Source organism: Maniola hyperantus, chromosome 11 (genome assembly GCF_902806685.2).
Source record: "Maniola hyperantus chromosome 11, iAphHyp1.2, whole genome shotgun sequence".
Taxonomy (NCBI): domain Eukaryota; kingdom Metazoa; phylum Arthropoda; class Insecta; order Lepidoptera; family Nymphalidae; genus Maniola; species Maniola hyperantus.
The window spans coordinates 4,329,659-4,340,433 of NC_048546.1; positions in this window are offsets into that span (position 1 = coordinate 4,329,659).

Sequence of the window (10,775 nt, forward strand, 5' to 3'; positions counted from 1 at the left end):
GATATCCTTAGTGGTTATAAAGACTGAGTTAACTTTTCGGAGATATATACAGTTTGAGCAATTAAATATCACATGCTTTAACGGTGAAGGAAAACACTGAGGAAACCTGCATGCCTGAGAGCTCTCCAATTTGTTCTTAAAAATGTGTTAAGTTTGTCAATCCGAATTTGACTAGCGTGGTGGACTATGGTCTTTATAATTCTAAGACCCGTGGTCAGTAGTGACCGGCGAGGGTTTGAGATGACGATGATAATCATACCAAGTTAGCACTTTTTCTGAAACACATTTGGTATTATAAGCTTTAACTCATGTATTCTTTACGTGAGGTAACTAACATACCAAATCTATTTAAGCTTCTATTTTAGACGCTGTCTGGTAAAGTGGTTAAACATGGTTAAACCGCGATATTATTATCTCAATAGACTTTAGAATGTACGCGAGTGTGGCCAGACCTTTATAGAAAACTTACCTGTTTTTCCGGTAAGGTAAGAGCAGATTCTCATATCAATTGATTCTAAACAAGATTGAAATAATTGCAAGCAACTCACCTAATGTACTTTTATATTCAAATTAGCCTTTGTGCTAAGTTTATTGTTGTACTTACAAACGTTTTGTGAATTTTTCATCATTGCGTGCCTGCTCTGTTGGACGAGATATCAATAATTAATACGCAATTATTTACGACTGGTTTGATTACTGCTAATTTAGAAAATATATTAAGGGTACATTTTCATAACAGAATCCGTAGAGCTCATTTTCGTATGAAAATTTCCCATTCAGGTTGCGCTTATTTGTCTTATCCTCGCCCAAGGATCTCCCCGCGAGATGTATTTCTGCTGAATTATCTAGCAATAAAAACCAGCCTCAAATTAAATTGCTTAACTGAGAAACAAATACTTGTAAAAAATATTTTCGTTCCGCCTACCTAGTTTTTCGCGATATCAATAATAATAATTGACGTAAAACTTTTAACGTTTCTACAGGATAATAAACTTAGAAAGCTTTAAAACTTATATGAGAGTCATTCATAGAAAACTAATCTGAGCTTAAAAAGAAGCTCTATGTAAACAGTGAGCTGTGAGCAGCCATTATTAGAAGAACCAGGAAAATTAAAAACAATGCAAAGTTTTTAGCATCGCTTTTGAGAAATGAACCCACATCGCTTTTGAGTTTGTCTGTTGTTACTATGACCTAACTGTTACCACCTCGTTCAAATTCTAACGTCATAATATTCTTCCTCTAAATTTCCGTATATATACCTATAGGTACCTAACACTGATTCTAATCCAAAAATTCAATTTTGACATTTATTACAAAGCTATAAAGTTAATTTTGAAGGTGCTCATTGTATTGTCTGTTGTACGAGTCAGGTATGGCATTTCCTCTAACGTTTGTACCTGGTTCCGCGAATAGCCTAACATCATGAAGGTGACTAACTGAGAAAGGGTCCTGTCGAATCACATGTGAAGAATTCAAAAATTCACAACCATATATCAAAACTTAATTTTCAAACTTCAACGAAATTTTGGTTGTCTTTTATTTAGAAGATACCGACGGATAGTCGCCCATTCTTGGCATTCAGTTTCCTCATTATATTAGTGGCTTACTAAATGACTGTTAGCTCATCTAGATAAGATTATTTTATTTTAAGGATAACAAAGAACATAATATATACCTACCTAGCGGAAAACAGAAAATTATATAAATTAAATCTATCTTAAAAATTGCTGTAGATTAACTAAGTAAATATCGTACCTATTTTGTATTTTCTCAATACATTAGAAAACAATTACATGAAAGCTTTTAATGGATACGTACGGATTTTCCTCAAAAACAGTACCTACGTTTCACTTAAGGAGTTAGTTCCTATGATTAACAGAAAGGTGCATTAGTAAGCCTATGAGCTCAACGAACAATCGGATATGACAGCATTAGCATAAATGCGGATTTGCATAGACAATGAGTCGACACATCTTGGGGTTTTTCACCGGACTACATCTGCAGTGTTCGCTGAAATCCACCAGGTTTAATACATATAGGCGTTGCAATGGTATCAAGTCACGTAATACAAAAATTTCCCAAGATTCTGAAGATATTTTGCGATCTAAAATTTTCCGACAGATTTATATTTTTCTCTGCCAAAATCTGCAAAGTCTTAAAAGCGAAAGTATTGGTACTTACTTTTAGGTAAAAGTTAAAAAAACACTTTAGAGTTAGTCAACTTTTTAAATTGAACTTTAGGTAAGTTTATTTTTTTTAATTTTTTAGCTTAATTACTTTAATATTGAGCAGGTACGTTTTACTTATTTAAAACACTAGTTAATTAAGTAACTTTTGTACTGAGCCTTTTTTTAATATTTTTTTAAGTTACCTTTTCTCTGAAATAAATCAAAATATAAAAAAAATTAAATGTGAAAGTTTAAGTGCCTATGTATGTTTAGCTAAAATGTGTATAATTTTTTTTTTAAAACCATTTTTAGATTGAATTAACTTTTTAAACTGAACTTTATGATTCCCGTTAAGTGCTAAATATACCTACTTAGAGCGGAATACGAGAGCAGTATGTACATAATAGGCGAAGGGCTTAATTTAAGCAACCAATCAAATGAGACTATTTCGGGATTAAATTGAGAGGCGGACTCTCTCGGAGGCGGGATGATGGAACGAGCACCACCCCCACTGAAATCGCAAATGGTTTTTGAATGTAATCGCTGAACATACTATTTTTGAACGACGAGTTATGTTTTCACCACAATGGCGGCCTATCGAGATTGCAATTAATCAAACTAACTAACTACACTTTCAGCAAGAGCACTGATTGGAGTTGGACTTCCGTAAAAGGGTTCAGTACGATAAATACCATCTACTTTTATATATTTTATGCATTTGTTTTAATATATTTCAATGACTGAAAGCTGACAAAAAAAATCGCAATTTTTACAACTCCTGAAACACGAGTGAAACTCACTTTTTAACCGACTTCAAAAAAAGGAGGAGGTTCTCAATTCGTCGGAATCTTTTTTTTTTTTTTTTTTTTTATGTATGTTCCCCGATTACTCAAAAACGCCTGGACCGATTTTGAAAATTCTTTTTTTGTTTGAAAGTGTATACTTCAAAGTTGGTCCCATTTCAATTTGGTGAAGATCTGATGAACATCTTCGAAGATAGATACTGGAACTCCTCAACGGATAAGAGTAAATTGCTCGCGATCAGTGTAATAGCTTAGTAAACAGTAGATTTTTAACCAGTCATAGCATAATTCCATGGGGCCACTAAAAATTGTGAAATAAAAAAAAATTACAAAAAAAAAAAAAAAAACCGACTTCGTTACATAAACACTAAAAATTGAAAAATAATTTAATTTATTACCGAATATATTATGTATACAAGAGTTAATATAGTTCCATAATAATATTTTTTGGGGTCGGTGCCAATGAGGTGCCATTGTGGAGTCCCATAAAAATATGAAGTCTAGACGATTCGCGCAGCTAAAGCTAATTGGCACCGGCACCAAAAAGTATTATTATGGAACTATATTAACTCTTGTATACATAATATATTCGGTAATAAATTAAATTATTTTTCAATTTTTAGTGTTTATGTAACGAAGTCGGTTTTTATTTTTTTTGTAAAAAATTTTTTCACTCAACAGTTTCCGCTAAGATTTTATTGATCAAATAACTTATTTGAAATTATTAAATCGTCGACAATGATTTTTGAACTTGGGCTCCAATTTTGGATAGTTCCTCGACCACAGATTAATGTCAAAAAAATTAAGTAATTAACAACAGTCCGTTTCTTCGAGCCACAAAATGAGCCAGACCTTCTGTCACCATGAGGCAATTACCCGTCTCGTAAAAAATTTTGAGCACCAAGAGTCTAAGGCTCCAGGGTTTTCATGGCCAAAATACTATATTTACTTATTATGCCCTGGCCCTGGAGACTATGAAACTCTCTGAAAATGTGTAACTCTCGATTAGAGAGGTATACCTACTTGATATTTCAGCCACTTCTGCTGCGGCTTCCGGTATAGATGCTCTATTTCTAATATAGTACGGGGCCAATGTATCAACGTATATGTTACGTCCCACTTTGAGGCATATCTGCGTTTTCAGGGAACCATCGTCAATCAAGAATCCACCAGATCTGCCATCTGGCTCTTGCCATCGTTCCCACTAATCCCTGCGGGCTCAATGAGGGCAGAAATATATGGCAAGAGCAAGAGTAAGTATTATTTATAGAGCTATGCCGAGATAGCATACCAGTGAGTTCTTCTTTGCACTCACTGAGTCCGTGCATTCCAAATTTATCAACCTCTTTTCACAACCTCTTGGCACAGTGGTGTTCCTAATCCGAGACCTAGAGCCACACTAAAACTTTCAGAGTGAGCCGAAATTTTGGATGGCAAGGCATGAAGCCAACAGTTCTTAAAAAGCACAATCAGTTGATTTGAATGCGTATGAGTGTTAGTCTTTACGGATCCCTAAGAAATAGGTTGAAAGATGCTTCGAACCACTTTTATATATTCTGATCTAACATTGGCCATACTCTGTCAAACATCTTTCTATAATGTTTTGGATTTTTGAGCCATCGTTTGAAGTTTTCTTTAGAGCACCGTTTAATCTGTAACACCTGTTATTACGAATATTACAATTTGATCTTTAGTGACCGCACTTAAAATTAATATTTGAATGGCAAAATTTGTATAACTCTGCTAATGGCAAATCAAACTCCATTGCATCTCCAAAAACTTGACCTTCAATTTATAATGGATTTCAGGTGTGCCAATAAAACATGATGATTTTGTTTATTAAATAAAGATTGCTTCACAGTTTTACGTAACTATTAGGTATAGTAAAACATTTTCTTATCATTAATGAGTTTCTCTTCGACCAGAATAACATGAGTAGGTATTCGTCAATCTTTATGGCTGATCTGAATATGCCGAGCGTTGGCATGTCGTATGTTATACTCCGCTACATGATACGTCCTGCTGATCCTACCTTAAATTTACGTTTTGCGTATTGAATTGCGGCTATGTTCACAGCAGCCGTAAATATTAGCGAGTAAGTACTGTGCCTAACGTTGATTAGTAGATCGGCCTTGGAAATGAACCCATAGCCTACCCAGAATGTTTCACTGCTACGCCAGTCGTGGTAAGTTTTAGCCACAGAAAATACATGTAAAAATATTACGTTAGGCATCATATTTGGATAAAAAATTATGTTCTTAAAAAAATGGAAAAGCCACTGTTGATATTTACGTGAATGTACATTACCTTTTTTAGAAATTGACTGAATAAACGCAAAAAAACTTTTTTATCAAACTTCATTACAATTAGGTGTGATGTTATTGTGTTAATTAATAATAATTATTCTACTTGACTACTATAATATAATCTGACATAATATTTGCAAGCCAGAAATGGCCGAATACATTGAACGCAATATACTCTTTGTACCACCTTTTGAACCTGTAGGTACTCAAGCAAATAAAGCATAATATGATTAGGTATGATAATGATTAGGTTTTATAAATAAAAGTACCTAATTATATAAATTTTATTAAAATAAAAAATTTGTATACTTGCTTGAAAAAAATTTGATTAAAGGATAAATAAATAAATAAACAATAGTTTTAACCCAAAAACCAGCTGTTTTCTATAAAGAAACTCGTATGGTACTTCACCGCAAAGCGATAGTCAAGTGACAAGAGCAATTTTCACACCGCTCCAGGATCCGGTTAAGGAACACATGCTATTTATTTGAACAAGGCATTGCGTAAGAGCATGTGTTCGAACTTCGTTTACGTCCTGATGACGTTGTATTTGTGACGTAATGGCGGGCCCTCCTGCAAACAATCCGTTTTTTGCACCCTTTATCACGGGAGCGCCGGCCAGCTACATAAAAGCCGTGGAAATCCGTTCAGGACATACATTACACGTAACGCGGCCAACTGAACGTATCCGCCACCAAGCCTAAACGCAATCCGAACGCGGTAGCCGCGAAGACGTTCGATATTTAAATCAAACCATAGATAAAAGCTGAATGTTTTTTAAGAACTGTTGTCTGCCAGTAAAATTCGTTTATTAGTGAAATAAGTGACAAATGACTATCTGTACCAAAGAATAAATTCATCTGTGATAATAAAAACATTAAACAATGAGTGATAGTTGTACGTGTTGTGGTGAACGTGCATTAAGAAAAGCACCTGTTTCCTTCGTAAACAGTAAGTGATAACTGTAATTCATGTTTTATTAATAAGTCTAATTACATAACTGTGATTTTACCTCAACTATTGTCATCAATTAAGGAAAATATTAACTAAATCCTATTATTACAAGTGAATGTGTCAAACCCATGATTAAATAGGTTCTATTAAGTATGCATCAAGTGATAACAACTTTACCGAATTAATAATGGAATTTTATCGATGACCTAATTTTACCTCGTACAGACCTTAGTATTAAAAATTATTTAGCTGGTTGTACAATTAGGCTACTGGATATTTTTTGGTAAAATAACAATATTATTCGTGATAAGATAAAAAAAATCGCAACGTCATTCAAGCAAAGTAATGTTACGGCAAGTCTTGAATACAATCTTAATTTCTCACGGCAAGCTTGACGACTAAAGCCTACAATTATTTACAAACATTCTACTATTTTAGTCACAATCGTGTAGCGTCTGTTGACAGTTTCATAGTCTATGGTATTGGGGTTAAAGTATAAGTTAGGATTGTATGGGGCGAGCATGATTTATATTGTGGCGGGAACAATACTTGAATGGCGAAGCTTAGGCGCGGAAGCCGAGGTTTACGGTAAACCTAAATTAACTGAAACTATGTTGGTTATGCTATTTCATTTGGACAGAGGAAGAGATGGTAATAACTCATATTTGATTATTAAGAGAAAAATAGGTTATTTTTGAAGCAATAGTTTTAAGAGTTGCCAGTTATTCAGATCTTTTAAGAACGAAAGTAATGTTCCAATGTGACTTCCGCTGAAAATGGCCGCCACACAGAACAGCTGTTTTATGGCCGCCATCTTATTCTATAGTACCATAGGGGTATTCTATAGTACCAAGTAGTTACCTAGTTAGATTAAAAGCTCTATTTTATATCTATTAGTTACTACATGATAATAAGTATATGATTTTGCCAAATCGCTTTCAAAAATATAAATGCGTGCATTTAGTTTAATTTCAACTGCGCGTACCTATAGGTTACACATTTTTTTTACATTACAATTGTGGATATACAAGTAACTTTAGTCAAATTAAGTAAACCCAAAAACTAATAAAAAAGTCATACAGACTACTCTACGTACCTTCCCACGTAGGCATGAGTAATAGAAAATTCATTCGGAGACTCGACACCGCTCTTGTAGGCTTTCAGTCGATTTTCGCAGTGACGTGTCTTCGCGAAAATTTGGGAAATCCCTGACTCATCGCTAAGACTGCCATGGAATTCATAATATAAGTTATATGGCATACTTAATTCAAATAAAATCATATTTTAGAAAAAAAGATTTACTGATTGACTATCATAATATACCTAATCAACGTACGGTAAAAAACACCACTTTATCTGAAAAATTCAAACTTAGCATTAGATTCTATCCATAACGTAGACCCCGACTGAGAAAGACTTTTGAGAAACTTATATAAATACCTAAACCTACATTTACAGACAAAGTCGTAAGCATCGGCTAGTAATAATATTATTTAATAACACACTTTTAAAATAACATCTCTTTTTCACTAGCAAGAGTAGCAAGTAATGATTCTCGAACTTTATGCCCGTCAGATATTTAAGGTTGTCTAACTGATTTTGGTCCACAATACCTCCATCTCCTGGTTTTTCCTCTATGGAGAATGAGAGAAAACTAACAGATAATATCTTGCTCAATGCCAAACCTGTTATCAAACAAAAAATCACGCGATACAAAATTACGCCCAGAGATAATGGAACATAAGTAGTTTTTAACTAATAAGGTACCTACTCAATAATCAATACGCGTTTCCGTTTTGCGATAAAACAATTCAACCCTCAATTATCCATGATTACTTTCCCCAGGGTTTTATCGACATTAAGACGTAAATCGCTAAAAAAACGGCCATCGGGAGGCTCACAGAAAACAATTGCTGACCGGAAAAGCCTCTACTTACTTACGCTAATTACATACTCATTTTCGCATAAAAACGACTAATTGACGAAAGCTGTGTCATCATCGAGGAGGAATCGCGATGGGAATCTCCTCAACGTAGTTTGAACAAAAAATTACTGTATTCACTCATTATTAATCAATTTGTCATTATAATTTGTCTGATTATGAATTGCGTGTCTCATCACGCCCTCGGAATGATGATAATGCCTCGATATTATTGCATTACAAAAAACGTGATTTAAATCTGTACATTCTGTTACCATTGAAATACATTTCTCTCAGCACAAATACAAAGGCATAACTTTCGGGAAGTGTTATTAATCATGGGCATAATAATCCTCTATTGACACTATCAATAAGCGGTCGGGTACAATGCCATCGCCTTGTTAACCACGAGACAAAAAAACGTGTCAATGTAAATACTTGAGGTGCTCGCTCAAACGTTTACACCACAAACCACAGTCGAGCATAATAGAGTAGGGCATAATCTTTATCTAACCAGTATTACAACGCGGTTTGTAGTATCATCTACATACATGTGGCATCGACGTAACAACTGTAGTCTGTAACATAATATATGAATACTTTGTTCATCCTAGTTGCTACGTAGGTGAATCTGTACGACTATCTATGTCCGACTCGAGTGTCTTTCCCATACTTGGAGTTTTTTCTTTTTTTTAAAGTTAGTTTGCCTTCTCGTTTATTCCTTGGGTTCTTTTTCGCGTCGTGTTTGCTGTTCACGAAGACAGACGTCGCTAAAAGGAAAAGTAAAACTACTTTTATTGTAACCTGAGTTAAATATTTGCTTTATAATAACATAAAAAGATATTTAGATTTATATTTACATTCCTGTTCATAAATCTTACAGAAATAATATACCCCTCGTATGAGATCACTCACAAAATAACTCTCATCGAGTAGCGATGGATATGTCGATAATGTGTCGCTTGGAAATGGCTGTCATCGATAGAATAAATTATCTCATTGTTTGTACAAATATAATAAGTAATTATATTAAATATTAGATATCGTTAGGAGTTATTGGTAGCGTGCACCCAATAGGCGTCGTTTAGTTCTCATTTGAATATTAACCAATCAAACTCTGGTAAACCAGGCACATATATTTATTTCTAGAATGTGTTCACAATTTAATGAGAACCAAACTACGTTTGTATGGAGAACGCTAGGTAACGCGCTGAAAAAACTTCTGTCAAGTCTACGTAAGAGACTCTGGAGGCTGGAAAAGGTCACAGACAGACATACAGAATAACAGTTATTTTTTCTACCGAATCGACGCGCCCGCCTCTCCGAGCGTACCTACCTACTGAGAATTGACGGTTCGTGTCAATTGGTCTTCGTGTTGACACTATGTTAACAGATGTATTATCTAAAATTTAGTCCCGAATACGCTCACATGATTGATCAGCGCCAAAATAGCAAAAATCAATTTGCTTCAAAAACAGGTTGACAACCCCAGCTTACTTGTATTAGGTAGGTCCGTGGGTAGGTCAGTGGTAAGAGAAGATACGCGAATCGTATGTCAAATTACGCAAGTGTAAGTGAATAGATAAGGAATTAGCGCATTATCGCTTGTCTGTATCTACTATCTACCGGTACCGATTAAAATATTTGTGTTGGTATTGAGGTTCACACGTGCTCGTGTTGAGAGTCGCGCCGCCCGATAAAGTCGCTACGATAGACTCATCGATGAATCACCACCAACTCTAACCGAATAATTGTTCACTTGCACAAGATGTAGAAAGCGAATGGCATAGAGCTTAATATTAAGCGAAACTTTATTATATAATTAATCTAATATAATGTGCACTCTTAGATAATAATTATTTATTTTATTCGTACCTATAATCATTTTTAAAGTAAAACTACTTTAGGTGTGACTTAAAAGTAACTCAAGTAATTACATTGGCTGCCAAACAGAACAGCTGTTTTAAGGCCATCATCTTTTATCAATTAATTTTAAAATAACAAATAGTTAGTGTCATCTTAGATGATTAAACACTCTATTTTTTATTAACTAAGACTCATTTTCAAAATACTGAAACTCCAACATGGCTTGTTATCTGCGGTCTGCCATAACGCCACAGAAGTTTTTCAAGTACCTACTGAAGCTTACACGCAATTTTTTGGAAAAGCACTTGCAATGAGTCAGACTTGCAGTTTTAATTAGCAGAACAACTAAATGCCCATGACCTAGGTTCAAAAAGGTTTAGTAAATTTTCCTCCTTCAATCATTATACGTCAGTAGCCTCATTGAGAAAGTTAAACTTCACTGAAACGAGTCACCCTTTGATCAACCGGGTTCTACCTTAAATGACCAAAAAACTTATGATTCTTGATCCATATTAAATTGATCTCCAAAAACAAGAACTGCAAAGTATAGGATAATATAGGATTAAATTAAAATTTATTGTTCAATATTTCGCAAACATTACATCGCTTTTGAATTCGATATATTTAGTCTTCTTATCTATTTGATAGTACAATACTTAGTGATTTCGCAATATATCCTATAAACTACTCATTTCTCCTAATGGTGCAACTTTCACTCACAAAATTAGTTTTCAGCACAGTTGTTTATAATTAAAAC